This window comes from Bemisia tabaci, chromosome 1, assembly GCF_918797505.1.
Source record: "Bemisia tabaci chromosome 1, PGI_BMITA_v3".
Classification (NCBI taxonomy): domain Eukaryota; kingdom Metazoa; phylum Arthropoda; class Insecta; order Hemiptera; family Aleyrodidae; genus Bemisia; species Bemisia tabaci.
In genome coordinates, this window is record NC_092793.1 from 25,396,929 (window position 1) to 25,420,747 (window position 23,819).

Consider the following 23,819-nt stretch of genomic DNA (forward strand, 5'->3'; position numbering starts at 1 on the left):
CAGATACGCAATGGACAGAGATAAAATGTTAATAAGTTAAATGAAAAAGCCCGACCACTAGGCGATCTCAAAACGACCTTACCCTGCGTCTTCCCCTCACGGCTGACTAACAGAGGCGGGTCCACCAATTTGGCAACACCGGATTTCCTCCATTTAAACATATGCTAAACAATCGATTCTTGTAGAAGCTGGAGCACCTGGCCCCTCCAAGAATCGATACACATTTCCGTAGGTTTAAATGGAGAAAAGATACGACATAGGCGCTTTTCCTAGTGCTCCAATTAACTCGCAGGATTTAGTGCGCATTTTGGATGCAGATACGCAATGGACAGAGATAAAATGTTAATAAGTTAAATGAAAAAGCCCGACCACTAGGCGATCTCAAAACGACCCTACCCTGCGTCTTCCCCTCACGGCTGACCAACAGAGGCGGATCCACCAATTTGACAACACCGGATTTCCTCCATTTAAACCTATGCTAAACAATCGATTCTCGTAGAAGCTGGAGCACCTGGCCCCTCCAAGAATCGATACATTTCCGTAGGTTTAAAAGGAGAAAAGATAGTGTTGCCAATTTTCGGGATCCACCAATGCTGACCAAGCTTGCCGATTTGCCTCGCGTACTCGAGTTTGCTGTTTGGGGGGGGGGGGGGGGGGGTTTGAAAAGACTCGTGATGTCCCGCGACTCAAGATTTGCCTCGTGTTTGCCACGACCTACGGAACAAGGGTTTCAGAGACTAAGGTGTGGATGTAGGAAGGCTTCAATTAATATGAAATGTGGTTACAATTAATAAAGGTACAGATATGAAGTGTGCTTAAAATGAGAGTGAAGATATACAGTGTGCGGTAAGTACAGGTACATTGGTAAAGATAAGAAGTGAGAATTGTGAAATTTCGAGAATTGGAAAGACAGAGTCTAAGTACAGGAATTACTACGGTGAACCTGCAAAAACGCTCATCCCGGTTTGCGACGTTGCTGACCTCACGCAATTCTTCGAATAGAGAAAAAAAGCAACATTTCTTGAAAATTTCCCTGATTTCAGTGGCGATTTTCCAAGTTAGTGACGTCTTCTTTTCTCCATTTAAATCCATTGAAAATATTGATTTTAGGTGAGGCAAACTGCCTCACAAAGAATCCATTGATGGACATACGATTAAATGGAAGAAAATTAGTGTTGCTAACGTTCAAGAATCGCCGCTGATTTTCTATCTCATAATGAGGAGTACTTACTACTTGAAAAAGTAATGGCTCGTTCTTTGAGAAAATGAAAACGAAGCGAAGAAATTGGAGATTGGAACACCGCAAGCGAGTGGCGCGTTAATGAAGTATCACCATAGATTTGCGTTAACGAAGTATCACCATAGATTTGCGTTAACAAAGTATCACCATAGATTTAGAACTTACGAGCAAATAAATTGTACTTAAGCTAGAAGAAAAGAATATAGTTTCTCAGCTGAAGTGAATTAAAAATCGACGATGAAAATCTCAAACCACGTACCACGTACCTCGGCTTGGTACGGTGCGCGTTGCTGACTATCTACCATGATCATTCCTGAAGAGTAAAAATTACTAAAACCAATGGACGTGCGTCGTAAGGGGACCATAGGATATGGTTCTCCTCCATACTAAGTTTGAACAAACAGTCACATTTTGAGATTAGGGTGTACACCGAAAAAGGGTACGCCTGACGGACAGACACACATTTTGTCAATTATCGTTTTTATTCTCTAGGTATTGTGAGGTGATTCGATGGACTCCATATTTTGTGTCAGAACGACGAGCGATGTATCGCATCGATTGGCTCTATTTTTTTTCAACTAAAAATAATTTTTCTCGAATTTTGAGATCGCAATTCTGTTGTCAGGAGACTAAAGCACTCTCTTACCAATTTTTTAAACAAATTCAATGTCTACTAAAGGCGTGATTTTTTTACATCGCATTCGATACTGATATCGAACTCGAATGCGATATTGTCTCTCTAAAAAAACCACGCCTTTATTACGTTGAATTTCTTCGTTAAAATTGGTAAGTGAGTGCTTTAGTCTCCTGACAACAGAATTGCGATCTCAAAATTAGAGAAAAATGACGAGTAGCTGAAAAAATGGAACCAGTTAATGCGATATACCGCATGCCGTTCTGACACAAAATATGGCGTCCATCGAATCACCTTAAAACGCAAAGGCAATACTGGCTCTACCTGCGAAGGGATGACAAAAAGGGATGAGAAAAATACTCAGCGGCAACTCTTAGAACCTTCCCGTTGTCTGTGTAGGGAATTTTTAGTAAAAATATTAAGCAGTCTTATGAAGTAATTCTCCTGAAAGAAAATAATATGGGAGCATAGATATTGAGACACCGCAAGCGTGGTACGTGCTTTGGGAGTTTCACCGTTGACATAATCTGTTCGAGGCCTACTTTAAGTGGATAACAAAAATAAAAGAAGCTACATTAGAGAATACGTGGGATATCTCTTGAATTTCCACGTACAGCTTTTGGGCACATGCTAGGGTGCAAAGTCATGTCTTAATTGAATCGGTCAGTTACGAGAGGGCTCAAGCGCCAGATATAAAAATCGAAAAAAAAAACAGTAGAAACTGCAAGAACCAACCCGTTTCAAATTGCAGGTTAATCAATAATGTGATTAAATAATGCATCGCTATAATATTTAGGAGTTCTGAGATTTGTAGGGGGTCGATTTAAACGGTCCTATAATTTTTCACGAATTCTCACTTATGGCGCTCGAGCCTTTTGGTAACTAACCGATTCTATTTTACATCACATCAAATACACACGCATACATCATGTTTTAATATCGAAATTTTAGGTATATTACGGTATCAGAAAAAATTGGTAGCAGAAACCATAGCTGCGACTTCAAAGCCTTTCAAGAGAAATGTAGTACCTACTATTCATTGACTTAGCAGCACTGCAAAGGATAAGCGTGGCTCTTCTAAGTGGATTACATAAATCTCGACTCCGCTCTGGTCCATTCCGGTGGGTCCCTGGCTCCCTAGCTACCTGACGATTTCTGCACGGTGTTGGTGAGCACCCCTGCACCCCTGACAGTTAGCCGAGGAACCGGAAAAGCCATTGCTTTTGTCCTCCGTGATGAGCCGCGAGGACTTTCACCGCAGACCCTTTTCTCCTCTTCCGGTAATGCTGCCGTGCTAAGAAAACACGCCGCGTGAACATTCGAGAGTTGCCAAATTTCATCCGATAAAATGTTTATTTTGGAGGAAAGCTATGAATATTTTTCCTTGAAATTTTCAGGAACTTCAGTTGAAATTGCGAACAAGATTATCAGAAAAATTGGAGGAAAAATATGTACAAATTACCTCAAAAGTTCGTGGTTGACCAAAGGAAATTTGGCAACGCCTGAAGGTTCGTAAGGCGTTCATCCTTAGCACCGCAGAATGATACTAAGCTTTTCAGTTACTTGAAATATTGGTCATTTAACCTTAGAAAGGGTTTCAGAGTAAACTTCTGAAGAAAAGTGTCTAAAAAATACCCAAGTCTTATAATTTTTTCCGAATTTTGACAGCTGTACAAAACTTAAGGAGTTGCTGATTGAGATCAGTAAAATTCCTCAAAATGCCTCGATTTTGACATTGGAACGCATAAATATTTCCCGCACCCTGAACCTAATTCTGTCGTGAAAGAAGCAATTGGATGATCGCCATATAAGTTCACTCCCGTTACTCGCGGAAAAAGGATTGACGCACAGTGGATCGAATCTTATCAGAGTGGTCGGACATGGAATTTATGACTAAAACTTAAAATTTTGATGTTTAATTCGTCACATTTTAACTTGAGGGGTGCTTCTAGTGGAAAATTTCACAAGGAAACCAATGGAACCACTTATAAAATCTCGAAGTTTTTTATACGTGGAGTTGTAAGCTTTAAAAGTTTCCAAATATTGTCCGACCTCTCCCATTGACTCGATCCACTGTGCGACGGCTCGGTTCGTCACGTAACTCGTGCCCGAAAAAGAGCCCCTCGGCCTTTGCCTCAATAATTCGTCCCTCGCTGTTGCCATTAGCAGGGTTAATTTGAATTAACACCTTATTTTCCAGGGACGCTCCGAAATGGAACACAGAATATATTTGGTGACTAATATTAATGTATCAAACGATAGGAAAAAGCTTATTAACAGTGGCCAACATCAGCACTTAAAGCGGCCATTCATCTCATAATGCGGCATGAAATTGATATGCTTGGTAACAACTATCAAGGTTGAAGTTGCTGACTCTAAGCAAAAGCTTTCGAGTGACAAAGAATAGCATTAAGGTCGGTACGTAATTCATCTCACAGTACGGCATTGGATTAAAAGCCAATTCTTAGTAGCCTACTGATATTCTTGAAGTTAGCAAAGTGTAAGACAGTGAGTAAAAGCTATGCAGTGGCGAAGAACAGCATCGAAGTCAGTAATTAATCTCAAAATGTCACTTAACTAAAGAGCTAAAACATTAGAACACTGATCGTCCTGAAGTTGAAATAATACAACTATAAGCAAAGGCGTTTACAAGATGACGTAATAAGTAGTAATGACAGGTAATAGCAAATGCAAGTTATATAAATCAAGAAGTATGTAAAAGTTAGTTAGAGGAACGAAGTTAACAGACTGCTAATATAATAGACCCTGGTCTCAGACCACCTCAGCGAGCCTGTTAGGTGCTACACAGGGATTACATTTTGCAATAAGGAACCACTATCTCTGGCTCTTCTGTAAAAGCACCTTTTCTGCATAGAGAAACCAATAGCATATGGGTTGTTTCTAAAATGAGCCAGAAATAGTGGTTCCTTATTGCAAAATGTAATCCACAGGACTCCCGATGTTAGTCGACAGGATTAAAAGGTGAAAAGGAAATGTGCGATCGCTGAGGCCCTATCTATGGTTACTCCTTTCAAATAAAACTTACGACCCAAGTAGCATTTTTCAATGTAAAAGTTGCAACAAGTTGAAACAATGTTGGTATTAGTTTCAACAAAGTTTCCACTTTAGGTCAACTTTTGGTCGATGTCCGATTTTCGGCGATCTGACCGGAAGACAAAGTTGCAACCTGCTGAGATTGCAAAATTGCTGAACCGAAGTTGTTTAAAATCTTCAGGTAGGCAACCAGCAATACTTCGAAGTTGAAACATGTCTCAACTTGATTGCAACTGGTTCCAACAATGGTAGCTCCTCCGGGGGAGAGAGGAGGCAATCTGCACATCAATCTATTAGTTGCAAGAATCCAACTATTTTGTTGCAAGTTGTTGCAACCTCTGTTACTTGAGGATAAAGAAGTTTTCAGAAAAAGACAAAAATTCTACTTCGATATAGTTTTTCAATACTTAAATCTAAAATTATACTTTCCGCAAGATTTATTTACAAAAATACCCGATAAGGATTCCCTTGAAACATGTACAGGGTGGGCCAAAGGTAACTGTAAAGTGTAGATAACTTTTGAACACTAAGAGATAAATTAGAGACTGCACATCCAACCTCTCCCGGTGGCTTATTTGAACTGCATTTTGCAATTTGGAGCTATGAATTCTGGCTCTTCTAGAAAAACACTTATGGACATAGGGAAAAACTAACGGCACATACGTTGTTTTTAACCGGGGTAGAATTTATAGTTCCAAATTGCAAAATGTAGTCCATTTCACGGTGCATCCGTGCGAATGCTTTGATACAGTCATCTCCAGCACTAAGATGCCTTTACCCCTTGACGATGAGAGATGATTTGACTCTATTTTGCAAATTGGAACTATGAATTCTAGCCCGGTTTAAATACAACGTATGTGCCATTAGTTTCCCTGTGCGCATAAGAGTTTTTTAATTTTTTTCAGATGAGCCAGAATTTACAGCTCCAGGTTGCAAAACGCAGTCCGACTCGAAGTTTCCCGTGCGAAGGAACGTTACTCTATTCCAAAGTTGCGAAACTTACTCCAAATATTCAATTTTTCGGGAGAAGGTACCTGGCGTAACTTTCGAAAAAAAAATTCTTGTATGCGCGCGACTTCAGAAGTGAACTCAGGGAAATTTTCGGTTAGAAATGATCAGGATTCTCCTGGCAAAAATGCGGTTCACAAGAGGAAAGTTGGCAACATTGACATTTAATTACGTTCTTTCGTGAGGGGAAACTACGAATTATGGTTTCTTACTGAGTTTCTTGCGTCTTCGAATGCAACTTCTACTACCTAGGACAAACTGGCGAGTCGGCAGAAACTTGACAGCAGCAGCGATATCCACATCGGTGAAGATACGTTGGGGAAGAAGACGAGACGAAAATGTCAACAGTCTGTCAAGCAGTACAAATGCATGATGCAATATACAAATGCATCCGATGCACGTGTACCTGCTTGTCAGTCTGCTGACCAACTATCCAACGAAGCACAGTAGCCGGCAATATCAATGCGGCAACAGGGTAACCGAGGTTCGGTAGTCACTGGTTTGGGATAGGGTTGTCGATACTTAACCGATACTTCCTAAATATCGATACTTTAGATCGATACTCAACGATATCGATAACCATGCAGTGTCGATCCTCAAACCCCAATACGATGATGTCGATGCTATATCTGATTTGGCCATGAAGAAGGCCTCATTTTCTCTGTTAACAACTTCTCTCTTCTGTTTCACCTTCACTATGCATTGTGACTAACCATGGCGTAATCAGGTTTCTCAAGATGATTACTTTCGTTAAAAATGTTAAAAAAGCTCGGTTCGATAACATTACTGCCGTGCTAAGGAAGAACGCCGTATGAACATTCGAGAGTTGCCAAATTTCCTTCGAAAAAATGTTTATTTTGGGAGACAATTATGAATATTTTTCCTCGAACTTTTCAGACACTTTAGATCAAATTACAAACAAAATTATCTGAGAAATTGGTAGACGAATATTCAAAAATTTTCCTGAAACTGAAAGATTTGCAGAGAGAAACTCGGCAACGCCTGAAGGCTCATACGGCGTTTTTCCTTAGCATGGTATAGTTAACTAAGCAGTCGAATAGGGGCGGTTTCGAGAGAAGCGGAAGTCTGGCGGAATTGAACAGCCCGACAGACACACGCACACTCCGAATTACTGCATAATTTAGAAGTAGTATCTATAAAGATCGATAGTATCGATACCTCGAAAGTATCGATGGTATAGATACCACGAAAGTATCGATACCTCGAAAGTACCGATGGTATAGATACCTCAAAGGTATCGATATACTTCAGCTCGATGCTCGGTACCGGTATCGACACTTCCTCGAGAACAGACATCCCTAGTTTGTGATATTCCTCCAATAGCGGCCGTCCGTAAATTCCGAGACCCTAAAAGGGGGGGGGGGGGGGTTGAGAGAGGGGGGTGTGAGTGTGTGTCCTTGCGGATGATAGTGGGTTACGGCGAAGTAGGGGGGATCAAGCAAGCCAAGGATAAGTCAGCTTTCTGAAGGCAAAAAGGGCTGAAAACCATCGCTTGCTTGAAAATTGAGGGGGGATTTGTCTTTCTAATTGTCGATAAATAATTGCAATTTGTCTCATAGCAATAAAGTTTGCCGTCTTCAATTATTCAACTTTGTTTCTACTTCAAATACCACATAAGTGGTAATCCTGCGCTTCCATTCAGAGCCCCACCCCCTCCGTCCCTACTATGTACCAGCTCAAGGGTCGCCTAACCGGTTAATACTTGATAAAGGAAATTAATTATGTGAATGCTTAACGCTATGCAAACTATGTATATCTACTAATTTCTGTCGATTTTCGGCGTTTTCCCCCAAAAAGCAGGGTCCGCTAAGGATGACGTAATTTTTAGGGGGGGGGGGGGGGTGTCTAGCAGAGGATGACGGTTGGATACGACGAGAGGGAAGGAGGGTGTCGAAAGATTGAAAAAAAAGGAATGGGTGACGTAATTGATGGACGGCCCCTAATCGAAACTATGTTATTACATGAATCATCAGGAGGAAGCGAGAGAAACGAAAGATGATTTGAGAAATGAATTTATTCCGTGAGGAGGAAGCCAGGTTCTAAGAGTATCTCTAATCTATTTAGCACTTGGGCTACCTCATCGCTTAACAAATCGAGTAAATTGAGTAAGTAAAGTAAGTACTGCTACTCTATTATGTTACAAATAATTGAAAAATTAAGTCTGGACTTATATTGGAGGGAGGGAGGTGTAAGTCAAGACAGTATGAAAAATTTTTGTAGATGGGGCAGAGGGGTAGGTTGTCGACACCCACGTGGAAAGAACGTGAGAAGGGGAGCGGGGGTCCAAGATCTCTATATTGAAGCGTTACAATCACGGATACCCCATAATAACTAGGCCAACAGGTTTCTTTGCGTAAAAATCAGATTTCGACATGAAGCTTTTTGGAATAGAGCAGTCAAATAAAATAATACTAAACGTGGCAGGTACAAACAAGATGATCATAAGAATATACATTAAACGCCTTCATCCTCCTTCATATATTACGATCCCGATAAGAGTTGATTGGGCTACAACAACCAGCCAGATGACGTTTCAGCGAGACCAGAACAAAACTTATCTAAAGGTAACGCATGTCATAACGTATCAGAAGTGACATGCAATATAGCTTTAGATGAGTCCTAGTCCGGACCGTGGTTTGTACCTGCAAGCTTCAATAAACCGCCACACTTCAGTCGAAGATTGATATTTCTATGCTCTGCTTTTGAAGTCAAAAATTCTAATTAGTATACAGGGTGATCCAGGGTTTAACGACCAGAGCGAGAGCAGGAGCCGAAACACCCTTGATACCATATGTAAATTGAGATTTTGATTTCTTTTATTCAGATCATTTGCGTGAATTCAGGACATAGAAGTACAGGGAATGGACCACTAGACAAGGTACGAATTTAAGCATTCTGATACATGTATCTTAACCAAAATTTCACGTAGAACACGATTCGCGCAACGAAAATTACTGAAATCAACTCCTAACGAAGCTATTAACATTTTTATTTCACATTGGTTACGAGAAATTTGAACTGCCCGCTCACAAGAAACTCAAAGCTCTACGTAAGTCAAATCACGCACTACAACGGTTTCAGCAATCTTCTCAATCGAGCGATGTTCATTTCCCACCATGTGTTTTTCAAACTGTAAGTAATTTGCTATGGCTGAGCCAAATTGTCAAGATTGACGTTGCCAGATTTTTTCATCGCAGAGACGTTCATGATAACGTTTACGAGCGATGTGAATCACGTAGAGCATTGAGTTTTCATGAGCGCGTGCTTTGAATTCACGCACCAAGAATCATTAATATCTTCGGAGGGAGTTGATTTCGGTAATATTCGTTGTGCGCATCGTGTTTTACGTGAAATTTTGGTAAAGAAACGTGTATTAGAATGCTGAAATTCGTACTTTGTCTAGTGGTCCATTACACATTTTCGTGCGATTTAGTTCACAACCGTCGCCAAAATTCAATAAAAACGATTAACTTAACGATTTTTTTTTTGAGGGGGAGAGGGGTGTTTCTCAGACTGTGGGCACTTATGAAAAAGACTTCATACAACAAAAAAGTCTTAGTTAAACCCGGCTGTTTAAACCCCTGATCACTTGGTATACTGAATTCCCATTGCCGTGGGCGACTTTGGGTCCTTAATATTTCCGGAATCTCCCCTAAAAGACGATTCATTTGGATCCAAATCGTTGGAGTGCTTAAATAGTTTCAAAATCATCCCTAACGGTAACCAATATTCGTGACCTTTCGTGGCATACAATACAAAGCAGCTGTTGAGCCCTCAATGCAAGATTATCAAAAATCTTTCGGGCTTGATTAGGATCCCCCCCCCCCCCCGGGGAGGGGGGGAGACTTCAGCGAGGATCGATGGTGGATCAATGGACTGGGCTAAAATGGATCCCGCCGTTCTTAAATACTAGGGATGCGAAAAATGCTCGGTCTGAAGATCCGCGGCAAACGTGAGGCAATTTATGGATGTGAGGAATTATGAATAAGGAGGGCGAATCGCACATGAATTCTTGCAGTCAGAAATTTCGCCATAGAATCGGATGTCTTATCACGGAGGAAAAGTTGAGAGAGCCGGTCAAAAGAGTTTCCCTTCAGAAGAAACTCAAGGATTTCTTCTCTAGTGTAGCTTAAAGGAAATCTAACGTCGAGACCATCTTCCAGTGAAAATCTTGGTCAGAGATCAAAAGCTATCGCTGACTTATGAGAGGGAAAGCGATACCTGCTGGCGCTCCGGTTGCACACAGAATGGGGAACGGGTTCCTGACGTCTAATTTACTCTGGAAGATTCCGTGTGGGAGCCGATAAAAACTGGGCGCAGTGGATCGAGTCAATAGGAGAGGTCTGACAAAATTCGGAAACGTTATGCGCTTAACTCCCTTTGAACAAAACTTGGAGGTTCCTTGAGTGGTTCCCCGTTGGTTTCCACGTAAAATTATCTTCGAAAGGCACCCCTTGAAATTTGAAATGTGACGAAATAAACAAAAGTTATTAAAATTAAGTTAAAATGTTCAATTTTTCAGAAAATTTTCAAGTCCCAACTCTCCGATTGATTCGATCCACTGTGCGGGAGAAGACTAGCACCCAGCACCGGTGGGGGGGGGGGGGGGGGGGCGTTCCCAGGTAGCATTTTATGAAGGCAACATCGCGATACAGAGAGATTTTGTCGGTGAACGATGAAATCGCTGGGATCATCAAAATCTAAGCAATTATCCGCGATTTTCTTAAACGCGATTGAGTCACCCGGCAATTTATCGAGATGAAAATCGCGACACATGGCGGCGATTTGATTAGATCACAATTTTGTCGACAAATATTCATTGCAATTTTACCGAACCAAAAATTGGGATGTACAGCGACTTAATCGGGATATACAGCAATTTGTAATTCAAAAATATCGCGAAATTTGCCACCGGTAAAATCGCCCCAACCGATAAAATCGCTTTTTCCCACGATCACTGCTGTCCGGAACCTCGGTCACCACGAGTTGAGTGGAGTAACATTAGAGGGTATGAGACGATCAATCATCCTCACTAGTGATCCGTCGAGATTTCTGACATGGTCGAACTAGCGTGCGATATATCGCATCGATTAGGCCAACATCTCGGCTAATTTTTCAATTCAAGCCAATAAAAGGACGATAGCCCTTGAGCAGGAAACAAGAAAATCATGCCGAACCAAAAAGTATGCAAAATTCAAAGAAATGAAAGCTAAATACTGTTCGGAAAAAACCTTGAAATTGTTACAGAGATCTGTAACTGGATCAAATTCTGTGTCTTGGACCGATCAGGATTATAGTGCGATTTCCCTGAATTTCGCCGATTTTCTTGTACGGGTTGGTTCGTCAGGCGCAGGTAGGAGGGGATATCGTCCTTCATTTGGCTAACGAATCAAAATCTGCAGATTTGGGACATGTACTTAATCAATGCTACATATCGCGCGCCAGTTTGACTATGCTAGAAACCATAACAAAAGTGCTAAAAGGAACGAAGTTACGCGCAACAGGGCTGCTAGAAAGATATGGGACCGGAGAAAGTTCAGGAAGTACTTGGGGGTCCGAAAGTACGGAATGATGATACAAAATTCATGGGCAAAGGACTAAAATAAATCCGCTGAAAGGAAAGAGGGCACTCTCTTAGTCGTCTAATGTACACGAAACCACGCCGAAAATAATTGGAAGTCTAACAATTGATTTTTCTGGATTAGAAGCGGGTGAAACGAGAAATTTAGGGCTGAATTCTCACGTGCACTACTAATTCACCGGTACTCTGAATCTTTCAAACCCTCCGGCACGGAACACTGATCATAAAGATTAGATTCGTCTTGTTTCTGACTGACAAGATGGTGGAAGAAAATCGGAAAATCCCCAACCTTAAAACCAAGAACCGTTCGATAGAATTTCATAGCGCCTTCGGTAATGCTTAGAAGTATATTTCTCGGAGACTTAAACGCCAGGGTAACAAAATAGGAGCTCATCATAATTGTTCATCAGCCACGATTGAGAAAAGTGACCATGTGTGGTGAGGAGGCATAAATAGGTGTCTTCAAAATGAGCAAGTGACAGTGCCCGCAGCCCTTCTCAGGAGTATTGAGTTAAGAACGGAGTGACGGAAAATCATAATGTGACGTTACAAGTACTAAAACATAAGTGACCCTCCCTCCTGTTAGAAATACTGACACGGCAGTGTTCACAGCACTGATTCCGCCAATTTTCGGCCCTAATACTTAAAGTGATTCGATGGACGCCGTATTTTGTGTCAGAACGACGTGCGAAATATCGCATCGATTGACTCTACTTCAGCAGCTACTAATCATTTTTCTCGAATTTCGAGATCGCAATTCTGTTGTCGGAAGACTAAAGCACAAAGCACTCACCAATTTTTTCAAAGAAATTCAACGTAATAAGGGCGTGGTTTTTTTAGAGGAAAAATATCGCATTCGACACTGATATCGGAACTGCACTCGAATGCGATATTTTTCCTCTAACAAAACCACGCCTTCAATACGTTGAATTTCTTTGTAAAAATTGGTGAGTGCTTTATTCTCCTGACAACAGAATTGCGATCTCAAAATTCGAGAAAAATGACGAGTATCTGAAAAAATGGAACCAGTTGATGCGAGATATCGCATACCTTTCTGACAGAAAATGTGGCGTCCATCGTGTCACCTTAAGTGTCTGTGCAATACCTCCGGTACATTAGATCGGGGATTTTATCGAAAGTCCTCTGGGAATTGAGGCATTGGATGCGAAAATGGCACTTCTCGGTTGCAGTGTTTCGGAGTCTCCTCTAGTAGTTCATTCGTTGTAAGGAAAGTGAATGCATCTATTTTACTGAATATTTATTGCGATTCTATTTTCAATGGAAATATTTCTCACAAAATCACCCATTAAATTCTACTCCGAGGGATTAATTAGCAACAGAGATTCTAAAACACTGCAACCGAGAAGTGCCCTTCTCGCATCCAGTGCCTCAATTAGAGAAGAGGAACTTTTAAGTTTGCTGGGAAATTCGTAATACCTAAATCGAAAGAAATTTGACAAAACTCAAGAATTCATACGGCCTTGCCCTAGCACGGTTTAGTTTGCATGTCCGAGCGTGCAGGGCAATTCTAGCTGTGACGACTGCTTAATGCAATTACTCGTGCTCTAAGGACGCCCGTGATGCATGCTAAAAATTGAAGGAGCTTCGGAGATTCTAAGACCATGAGGCAGTGAGGCAGTAATCGCCACGACAAGCTGTCTCAAGACCAGGGTGGCAAAAAATTTGATGAGACATAAAATACTGAGATTTCACGTGAAATATTTCAAGAAATTTCAGAAATTTAGAGAGGACATTGAAAAATGCCGGTTACTTTAAATGTTTCGCAAAATTTAAGAATTGGGACTTTCTTCTATTTTCTTGTTTGCAAGTGCGGGTCGCATACTCAAGCCCCTGAAAAATAGTTCACTGCTTCGAAAAATTTCATGAAATATTTCACTGAAATATACAATCTTTCATTTCTTTCTTACGTTTCATGCCATCCTGATCACGACCTAGGTGCGACGCACGGTGGATCGAAACCTGCGAAATGTCGGACATCGGCGTTTCTCACATACAGTTACTTCATTGACGTAGATGTCTTCTAAAAGAGTTATATTTTGGGGTATGGGTATTGGTTTTGAATTTTTCAACCCCAAATTAGCGCACACAGCCTCCCAAAGTGGCTCAGGCGGCATTCGAGAAATGTCACCTCACTCGGAACAAATCGTTTGCCGGTTGGCATTTCCACCCAATAGATTTACGACAATTTCTGATAATGGAAGCTTACTATCCTCATCAAGTAGAATATATTTCACTAATAACATTTTAAAATATCGTCATTAGTAGGCGCGGTATTCCTGCTTAAAGGTACTTCCCTCAAATCCATAAAAGTGGTGATAAAATTAGACTATTAACTACCTGTTTACGCGTGTTTACAGAAAACCTTTGAAGAGCAGTGTTAACTGATCCCTGGAGATCCAGTATCAAGAAAAATTGGCTGCCCCAAAGGGCCATTTAGGGAATAAAGCTCAAATGGTTTGGAAAAAGTGAAATTCATAAAATGGTGGCTCGACGAAATTTGAGTTCTAAAGGTCTGCGGCGAATTAACACCGGGCACTAGATAGGTGATCTGTATGTAATTTTCAATGCTGAGTCCGTAAATGACCTTGGTTTTTCTCCTAACACCCACCGGTTTTCCGGAAAATTGAAATTTTCCACTTAGAAGGGATTTTTCGGGAAATGTGATTTTCCGGAAAACTGGTGCATGGTGAAGAGGAACCAAGGTCATTTCCGAATCCAGAGACAAAAAAACATGGGAAAACATGCCACGCGACATTTTTCGCCCCCCCAACACACTAAAACTTATTCAAACTTCGTCTATCAGTTACTAACGCTGGAGCGCTTCTTCCCCCAAATTTTCAGACCCCCAAAAAATTTTGAGCTCGCTACGGGGGCTAGTCAAATCCTGTGAACCTCGATATCTTTCGAACGAAACAAGATAATGAGGCCCGGTTAGGACGAAAAATCGTCTAAAATTGCATACTTTGAGATTAGAAAGGTCCAAAACCCAAAATTACATTTCCAAGGTAACTTGTGTACTTTCTTCTGTTCTGGAGGAAAACAATTTCTTTAAAACACGCTAGACTGAAAGATGACATTTTCTTATTGGAACCAAAACCAGTTTTTAAATTTGATCGTCTTTATCCGCATCCGACGAGTGGTCATACAAGCTAGGGAACCGAACGGTTCCCGAGTTGTGAGCGATTGAAAGTTTCCGCTCAACGCGCGCCGACCGATTTTCGCGCGCCAAAATATGGATCCAAAGCCGGATTGGGGTGTTAATAAATCAGACTTAACGTACAAAACCGTGCAAAATACATGCATGTGTATTCTTGAGGATCACAGAGTTTAAAAATTACAGATACTTCTAAAATTTCACTTAATTACCGTAGAGCTACTTGAGAGACCCACTGAGCGGCCGGTCGGTCGGCACTCGGTGGGCCTCTCAGGAAGCGCTGCGGGAAAAAAGTGAAGTTTAGAAAGTATCTGTAATTTGAACTCAGTGACCCTAAAGAATACCTAAAAATGTTCTAAGCGCGGTTATGATCATGGAATCTGATCACTAACACCCAAATCCAGCTTAGGAACCATATTTTAACGCGCGAAAATCGGTCGAGACTTCAATCGCTCTTAACTCGGGAACCGTTCGGTTCCCCAACTTATGAGACCACTCGTTGGATGCAGTAAAAACGAGCAATTTAAAAATCTGGTTATGGTTCAAAAACAAAAATGTGATCTTTCAGTTTGACGTGTGTGGAAGAAATAGTTTTTCCTCAAAAACTGAAAAAAAGCGATTAAGTAGTTAACAGACTTCAAAATGTAATTTTGGGATTTTCACGTTTACATCTTAAGATAGGCAATTTAAGACGATTTGTCGTCCAAACCGGCCCTCAAAGTCTTGGTTCCTTCTCGAGATATCGAGGTGTACAGATTTCGACTTCCACCCCCCAAACTTTTACGCATACTTGCTTAAAAACAGAGTAAGTGCCAAGTGCACCTCTAGCAGACTCGCGTTGACAATGGAATTACTTGGATATCACCGATGAAACTACCGGACCAAATATGTACTCGTATACTATACGTAAGCGAACATGTGCTCCAGTTTCCCTTGAGATCAAGTAAAGGAAACCAAGCTAATAGGAGTCCTAAACTTTGCAAAAATTAGTCTACTTACCCTCAAAGGAGGGACATCATGGACATTCTCAGAACCTAACGTTTAGTGGTTACTCAACGAAAAAATAGGGAACTTCGGCAAGTAGTCTACGAAGTGACAGACGAAATATAAGATCCATTTAGTTAACAAAGTCAGAATTATGACACATGCATTGTACCTCACATAGGTGCGAAGTAGGCTCTCACCCGAAAGTTCGTCCTTGGGGGACTAAACGGTTGCAATCGTTGAGGTGGAGACGTAGTAATGTAGGAAGAACTGCCTCTCAAAATAATAGAGATGGCAAGAGCGACGATAAAGAACACCAGAAATGACAATCGCAAATAAACACAAGGCAATTGAGGAAGTTTCAAAATCGTACAATTAACTAAAATGTTTGTAACAATGACTGGAGTGCGAAACCACAAATCACGATGGCACTCTGTCTCTGCAAGTCTGCTCAGATTTCGATTTTTAACGCAGGACCGAACATACTTAAGAGGTGGATTTTTAAGTTATCTTCACAGGTGATTAACAGATCCAGGAGATCGTCAGATTATCGATACAGAAGAATGCCTCTCTTCGCAACGAAAGATGACATGGTGAAGGAAATCTAGGAATCCGCCAGTAGAGATAATATATGAGGTTTGGCACTTAGATCATAAGATTGAGATTCGATGAAAATATCTTACCGTGTTGACGAGGCTCCTACGCCGACGGAGATCTGCCAGAGTGCTGGAACAGTGGGTCCTCTTGATTGCTCTTCTTCAACGCATTACGCCTAGTCTGTGAAGCAAAGCCAGGTATCAGGCGAGCAGCCGGCGAAAACATCAGCCCGAGAATAAAAAGTACGACCCAAATCCAAACATCGCCCAACGCCCGATCCGTTAAATAATCGACGGTCACGAAAACGAAGATCAACGTTAAAATTCGCCAATTAATAGCAAGCAGCAGCATCTCCAGAATTAATGCGATGGCAAGAAGGAACAGGAAAATTCTCATGATCACTAGGACACCTTTAACGCGTCTGCCAGATGACTGAGAGCCACTGAATAAAAGTTCGCAGAGTACGTGCGACAGAACGGCTATAATAAGCAAAACTGAGGCCTCTGTGATTGGACTGCCGAGGAGATGCCCTTCCATGATAGTAGAGCCGTGAAAATACGAAAAAAAGCGAGGGAGATGGAATATAACGCAATCGAGGACTCGAAACGATGGAGAGCAAAGAGTGATAACAGAAAAACTTTCGAGCGCGACTAAGTCCGAACTGACAGCGGCGAATGACGAGTATGTGCAGGCGACTAAACAAAACAAGGCGTAAATTGCTCCCGTGGGACTCGCGGACTGGTCACTCAACGAATGGCGGAGCGAGCGGTATGCGGAACAGGGAGCTGATTCCCGGGGGAGTCGGGAGGTCCACGTGAGTGGGGGAAATGGGCGGAGTCTTGGAGGGGGAAGAGGAGAGGAGAGAGCCAATGCGCGAACGCGAGCTTGGAATCTGGCGCCGGCCGGCGCGAGCGAAAATCTCGAAAAGGTTCTTCAGGATAAATCGCGAACCTTGACGTTGCCGAACTGGCGTGCGATTTATCGCATCATCGATTGAGTAGATGATCCCGGCAGATTTTTACTATGTAGCCTATCAAACGACGATAGTCCCTGCTCTGTTATTTTTCTTAACCGAAACATGAAAAAATTAGAGGAATGTGATAGTAGAATTCTTCTTGGAAAACAAAGTTTTATTCGATACAGTGATCGAAAATCGAACTCTGTATGAAATCCAACGTTATTTTCTGAATGATTCCTGCCTCTATACCTATCTCTAACAGGCCCGCCACATCCCATCGGGCCCTGGTACCAGTTTTAAGGTCCGGGCCCCGAGCACGGAGGAGGGGGGGGGGGTCCGAGGGGCATCCCCCGAGTAATTTTAGAATTTATACGACTAATCGGACGCGTTTTGAAGCTTCCATAAAGAATTTTTCCATCAATTTCTGCGGAATAATTATGTTTTTTTTTTCTACTTTCAGCACAAAATACTTGCGAATTGTTGCATTCAAAACATCTGGAAAATTTTTATTTTCTTTTTTGGGGGGGGGGGGGCATATGATACTATTTTCAGTTCTAAGAGGGCCAGGCCCCCCTGGACTCCCCCTTCGTTTGTCTATGGCAAGGGAGTTGAGCCATGAGCCATTGAAGTCGAGGATGCCCAGACTGGAGACTCTTAGCATCTGACGACGGAAGAAAATGAAACGCAGTCACTAAAAATATCCCTCTGTACTAAAAATCTTGAAAATAGATAGAAATTTTTCAAGAAGTATACTTCTTTGAAAATTTAAGAAGAATTCTACAGTACTCCAGCGTGTTTCTGATAATCTATTCACCTTCTTTTGACATTTTTGCAGTGGTGAATGCATGGCTGAACTGCGCACCAGCTAGAATCGTATTTAGCAAATGGGTGGTCTTTCTACGAGAATTAAAAATAAACGAGTGGCACGGAATATAACAAAAGAATATGAATTATGCAAAACGATAATCTGGGTATCGGAACTTGGCTGATTTGAAAACGCCTTCAAATGCGGCGTGATACCTCACGCATTCCGGAGAGTTCAAATAGTTGTATCATTGCGCCGTAAGAATGTGACGGAAGATTTAAATGGAGACAGCCTCCATGCACGCCGGGCGTATCGAATTCCTCTGAAATTTTTGCAGTGGTGAATACATAGCTGAAGTATGCTTCAGCCAGAATTTTATTTGCAAACGGGTGGTTTTTATAGGAGGATTATAATTAAACAAATGGTTAGAAATGGAAACAGAATACCATGAACTATGCAAAACGATTATTCCGATAACCGAACTTGGCTGATGTGAAAACTCCTTCAAATGCGGAGTGATACCTCACGCATTCCGGAGAGTTCAAATAGTTGTATCACTGCGCCGTAAGAATGTGAAGATTTAAATGGAAATAGCCTTTATCAACTGTATTTATATCCCACCGCCGCACGGTGGATCGAGTCAATGAGAGAGGTCGGACAAAATTTAGAAACTTTAGCTAAAAGCATAAAACTACGTTTTTACATACGACATTTAGACATCCATCAACTTAGGTTATTAATGTCTTTACAAAGACTATGCTGCCGTGCTAAGGAAGAACGCCGTATAAACATTCGAGAGTTGCCAAATTTCCTCGTATAAAATGTTCATTTATGAGGAAAATTATGAATATTTTTCCTTGAAATTTTCAGACACCTTAGATCAAATTACATACACAATTATGTGAGAAATCGACAGAAAAATATCGAAACATTGTCCTGAAAATTATTGATTTGCCAGAGGAAATTTAGCAACGCCTGAAGGCTCATACGGCGTCCTTCCTTAGACGGCAGTATGAGAGAAGGGTGCATATACAAAAATTCAAATTTTTAAATTAAGGGAGGCAAAAAGTTTCAGTATTTTAGTTGTGACACTGGGTTTATTGCTGAGCAAGAGAGGGGTATATAAGTTTCGTTTCAGCCTGCGATTGATGCTCCCCTTTGTTTCACTATAGCGATTGGAATTTATTTTTGGGGGCACTAGGCAGAGTTTTTCGGAGGAATATCATAAAATCCGGTTTTTCGATTCAACGCGACAAAAATCGGTCTTTTTTCCTGGAAATGGTGTCTACGTGGACTGTTCCCTTTATTTTGCAATTTCCTGTGTCACAAGTGTAGGCAATCTCGTCGTCGCTCTGACGTAAGGATGTATCCCTATTACCTTGTGAGCCCTGTTTTCCATTTAACCCCATGCTTTTTAGGGCTCACGAGAAAATAGAGATACCACGATTTAACGAAATGGCAACTAGTGAGGTTGACAAAACGATCATTCTGGTGCCTAGTCCCGGTCATAAAATCGGACTATACTTAAACGGCGTCAAAACCGAGGACGCCGAACCCTGCCAGATGCTCTCGATATTTTTTTTTTTTTTATTTTACGGGCCATTTAGACTCCATCGGCCGAGGCAGAATTCTCGTTCCCACTTATACTCCCCTCCTCACCTCCAATAAGTTAGGGACACTTGAGGCGCTGAAAACAGACACCTCCTTGACTTCTCACTCGCCCGTAATAAACGGGCGGTTTTAAACGGAGACGCACGTGGGAACGGCACCGCACTTTCATGGCCGGGGAAAATGACCGTATTACAAAGCGATGAAGTAGGTGATCGACCGATTTGGTCACGAGCAAAACCGGATGGAGCGGATGATTGAAACCCCCCCCCCCCCTCTGGCGGCCCACGCAACTAGTTGAAAAAAAAGTATTTCATGTTCTTACTTTTGATATCCATTTTTTTCACGCAGATGTTGTAGGAAGACTAGTCAAAGAGCAAAGCGATGAATTGACAATACAACAAGCGAGATCACTGAACCTCCAGTGCGAAGGAGCTACGTCTTGAGACAGCGGTGGATTCAGCAGGTTCGCAAAATTGCTTTTTTCCCACAATTGAACTATTAGAAGAACGTATCGATTCTCTCGAGGACCGGGGGGGGGGCAGGGGGCAGGGCCAGATTTACCTACTTGCCGCCCTCTTCTCTTTCGTTATGAAACATCAATAATTCAATAAAAACCATCAAGTGAACGTGCCAGAGGGGGAGGGGTTAATAAGACGCGTTTACTCGTGTTGGACATATTTTTTGCAAAGCCCTGTCAACACTACTAGCAAAAGTTCACGGAACTTTGCGCGAGAGTTCAGTTCCGTAAACGTATCTCTAGGTGGACAATGCCTTCCATTTAAAAAAAATTGACGAAAAAATTATGATAGAGCACACATAAATGTGGTTTAACAATTTCAACTTCCTCCGCAGCAGCCAGCAGCGCCGCGCCGCCGCGCTGATCGCACTGTCTTTGGCGCGATGCGTGAAGTATTCCTATGGTCTTGTAGGCGCTGTGCGTTTCACGTCGACCGCTGCTGGCCGCAGCGCGCAGCCCGCAGTGTTTGGCGCAATGCGTGGAGTATTCATGTAGTCTTGTAGGCGCTAATATGTTTCATGCCGACCGCCGCACGGTGGATCGAGTCAATGGGCGAGGTCGGACAAAATTTGGTAACTTCAAAAGCCTATAACTCCGTTTATACGAAATTTTGAGGTTCTAACAGTGGTTTCATTGGTTTTCCCGTAAAATTTTCTTTAGGAAACACCCCTTCAAATTTAAAATGTGACGAAATAAACATCAAAATTTGTAGTTTTAGTCAAAAATTCCATGTCCGACCTCTCTAATTGACTCGATCCTCTGTGCGCCGCGCCGAGGGCTTCTCCTTTTCATCTCAAGTCCTCGTCATCATTGCGCCCTGCGCCGCGGCGTTCTGGGCCAAATTGCGTGTTTGGTTTCTCTCTTAACTCGACAAATTGATTGTGCTGTCCCTTATATCACCGAAAGACGACAAAATGAGAAATTACTATACTCTCAGGAAGTAAGGGATTTTGCGTTTTTTCTCGCTTGTGATTTTTCCTCTGAATCCGATTTTTTTTTTTTTTTTTTTTTTTTTTTTTTTTTTTTTTTTTTCATACCGCATTTTAAAAGAATTGCAAAATTTGCCGCCCCCTAAATTTGCCGCCATGGGCCGCGGCCCATGTGGCCACCCCCTAAATCCGGCCCTGAGGAGGAGGGGGAGGAGTATCTCGAAAAGAATCGATGATTCAGCACAAGTTTATAAAACAAGAATACCGCGGCCTTCGAGATGGGAAGAACCATGAAAAGTCGGAATTAATTGCACTATGTAGAAGCAAGGGTAGCGTTCGAGCTTCGAGCTGCTATTGTAAGCGATGAAGACACCGAACCAACCCTGCCCGCAACGTGGCGCACCGCACAGAGGGCTGGCTCTTCATGAGTCGCTTAATGACCGCGCAACGCCTGGCACCGGAATTTTCCGCTCCGAGGCCCATAGCCTCCTGTGCGGTGGCTGCGGCGTGAGAGGTGACGGTTGATGAGGGTCGAGGCACCCCCACCCTGGAAAACAGTGCAAATAATTCCGACTTTCCACGGTTCTTCTCATCTCGGACAGACTACAAATGGAGGAAAGCCCGTGTGGCCAGCACGGGCGGAACTAAAAGGATTCGGGAGATTTATCAAGTTCCAAAAAGACGCTGGGGCGGGGGCCTCCCCGGGAAAATGTTACAAATTGAGTCGACTCAGGAGCTGTTTTGAGTTATTCTTACCAACAATTTAATCGAATTTTCAAAGGTAAAAACTATGTCAAGCTTTTATTTGGCAAAAACCCTCATGGTCCTTGAGAGTAGCAACATATTTATTTATTTTTTGGAGAGGTTCATCATCTCATCTCATCTCCACCTTCGGAAGCTCCTGTTTAAAAAAAATTGTCCTTCATTATCTTCCATTCGCACTTACAGCTTCTATAAGATTGCGCGTAAAATATCACGCATTAAATATTGTTCAAGCGGCGCTACGGGGCGGCTTATTTCGGTTAAGTTGAATTGAGCTGAACTGGCAGGACTAGTAATGGTTATCAAAAATTTGAATCAAAATGAAGCATTTTTATACAAGCGCAAGACGATCGAATGTGACGAGGTAAATTTGAATAATTCCTGCAAAAAGTGTCTTTCCACTGTTTCTGAAAATGGGAGACTTCAATGGAAGACTGTAAGCTTTGGAAAGTTGAGACCCCCCCCCCCCCCCCCCTCGACCCAATAAGTGGCTCACTAAAACTACGATTTCCTCCAAATGCTTTTGGGCGCGGATTGGCAGCGCTCGATGCCAATTACCACGAGAGCCCATGGTAGAAGTTACCGAAGCCTCACACCCGTAACTTTCAATTTTGATGCTTGAACTTAACACGTCGAAATTTGATAGTTAGGATAGGGATTGTCCACTAAGCAAAACTGCGGTGCTTTCGAGCACAGTCGCTGCAGTTCTTCTCGGCGACAGGTGCCAACTTGCAAGATGACAGGTGGAAGGGAGCGAAGAACCGATGACCGCGGGCTCTGATCCTGATCCGATCGGCACCGGCGCGGCGCGGCGCCACGATGTCGCGAAACCTGCCGCGGCCCCCTTTGAGCGGGACCATCGCATTCTATTTTCATAAAGAAACCCCCCCCCCCCTTACCCTTGGAGAAGCTGACCCGTTTCTAGCCCTCTCAGTCAGAAATTTTAGCCGAGCTATTGCGCCTGATTAGTTAAAAGTTGACCCCCTCCCCTTCTCTTGGCCAGAGTAAGCGTATTTTCGTTGATGATCGGTCAAGTCAAATTGCCGCGGTCGAATGACCGTGAGCATAATCGGGTAGGTAAACATTTGAGGCAGATCGACTTTCAAAATTGATGCCGATCCGATGCCATCATCTAATCATTTCTTAATCCTATTTTTTGTAGGGTTTACTTTTGGCTCCTACGCTTGCAAGCATTCCACCTTCTATATCTCTCTGGTGAGTCTCCATTTGGTTCCGAAAAAGTACGATCGTGTCCAAACAAAAGTATCAGAAGTAGCCCCCCCTAGGATTGAAAATAGTATCATCTGCCCCCCCCCCTCCCCAGGAATTCCGGATGGCGGGAAAAGACCTCCGTCGAGGATGATTATCTCTCTTCACGTCATCTTCTATGAAAACACCGTCTGCATTCAGTTGCTATTTGCTAAAATGCGTCCGAATAGAGTTAAAATTTCAAAAATTTGTCAGACGCGTTGAATGCAACAATTTGAAAGTATTTTGTGCTGAAAGTAAAAAAAAACGTAATTTTCTGCAGAACTTGATGGAAAATCTCCGTCACGGAAGCCTCAAAGTGTGTCCAAATAGATTTAAAATTTTCCATTTTCCGGCTCTGTTGAATGCAATAATTTGAAAGTAATCTTAGCTGAAAGTAAAAAAATAAATGAAATTTTTCCGCAGAAATTGATGAAAAATTGGCGTCACGGGAGCCTCAAAATGCGTCGAAATAGAAGTAAAATTCCAAAAAAATTTCGGGGGAGGCCCCCAGACCCCCTTCTGAAATGGGTGGTCCCATACTTCTCGGTGGCAGGGAGACCGGGCCCCCTAGCAAAATGATCCAGTTACGCCTATCAGAATCGTTTCCCCGACGAAAGAACGTAACTCCATTCCATAGTTGAAAAATTTACTCAAAAAATTCAATTTTTTACAAAAATGTGCCTGAACGATTT

At 42.3% G+C, this 23,819-nt stretch overlaps 2 long non-coding RNA genes across 2 annotated transcripts in view; both read right to left on the reverse strand.

Moving 5' to 3' along the window:
* Window positions 1–17,072, reverse strand: part of LOC109041041 (uncharacterized) — a 41,327-nt gene extending 24,255 nt beyond the window's left edge. Inside the window, exon 1 of the long non-coding RNA XR_002009919.2 lies at window positions 16,381–17,072. This is a non-coding gene — a long non-coding RNA (uncharacterized lncRNA). The remainder of the gene's footprint in view (window positions 1–16,380) is intronic.
* Window positions 1–23,819, reverse strand: part of LOC140224286 (uncharacterized) — a 151,095-nt gene that overhangs the window by 107,942 nt on the left and 19,334 nt on the right. The gene's annotated exons all lie outside the window — the stretch shown is intronic.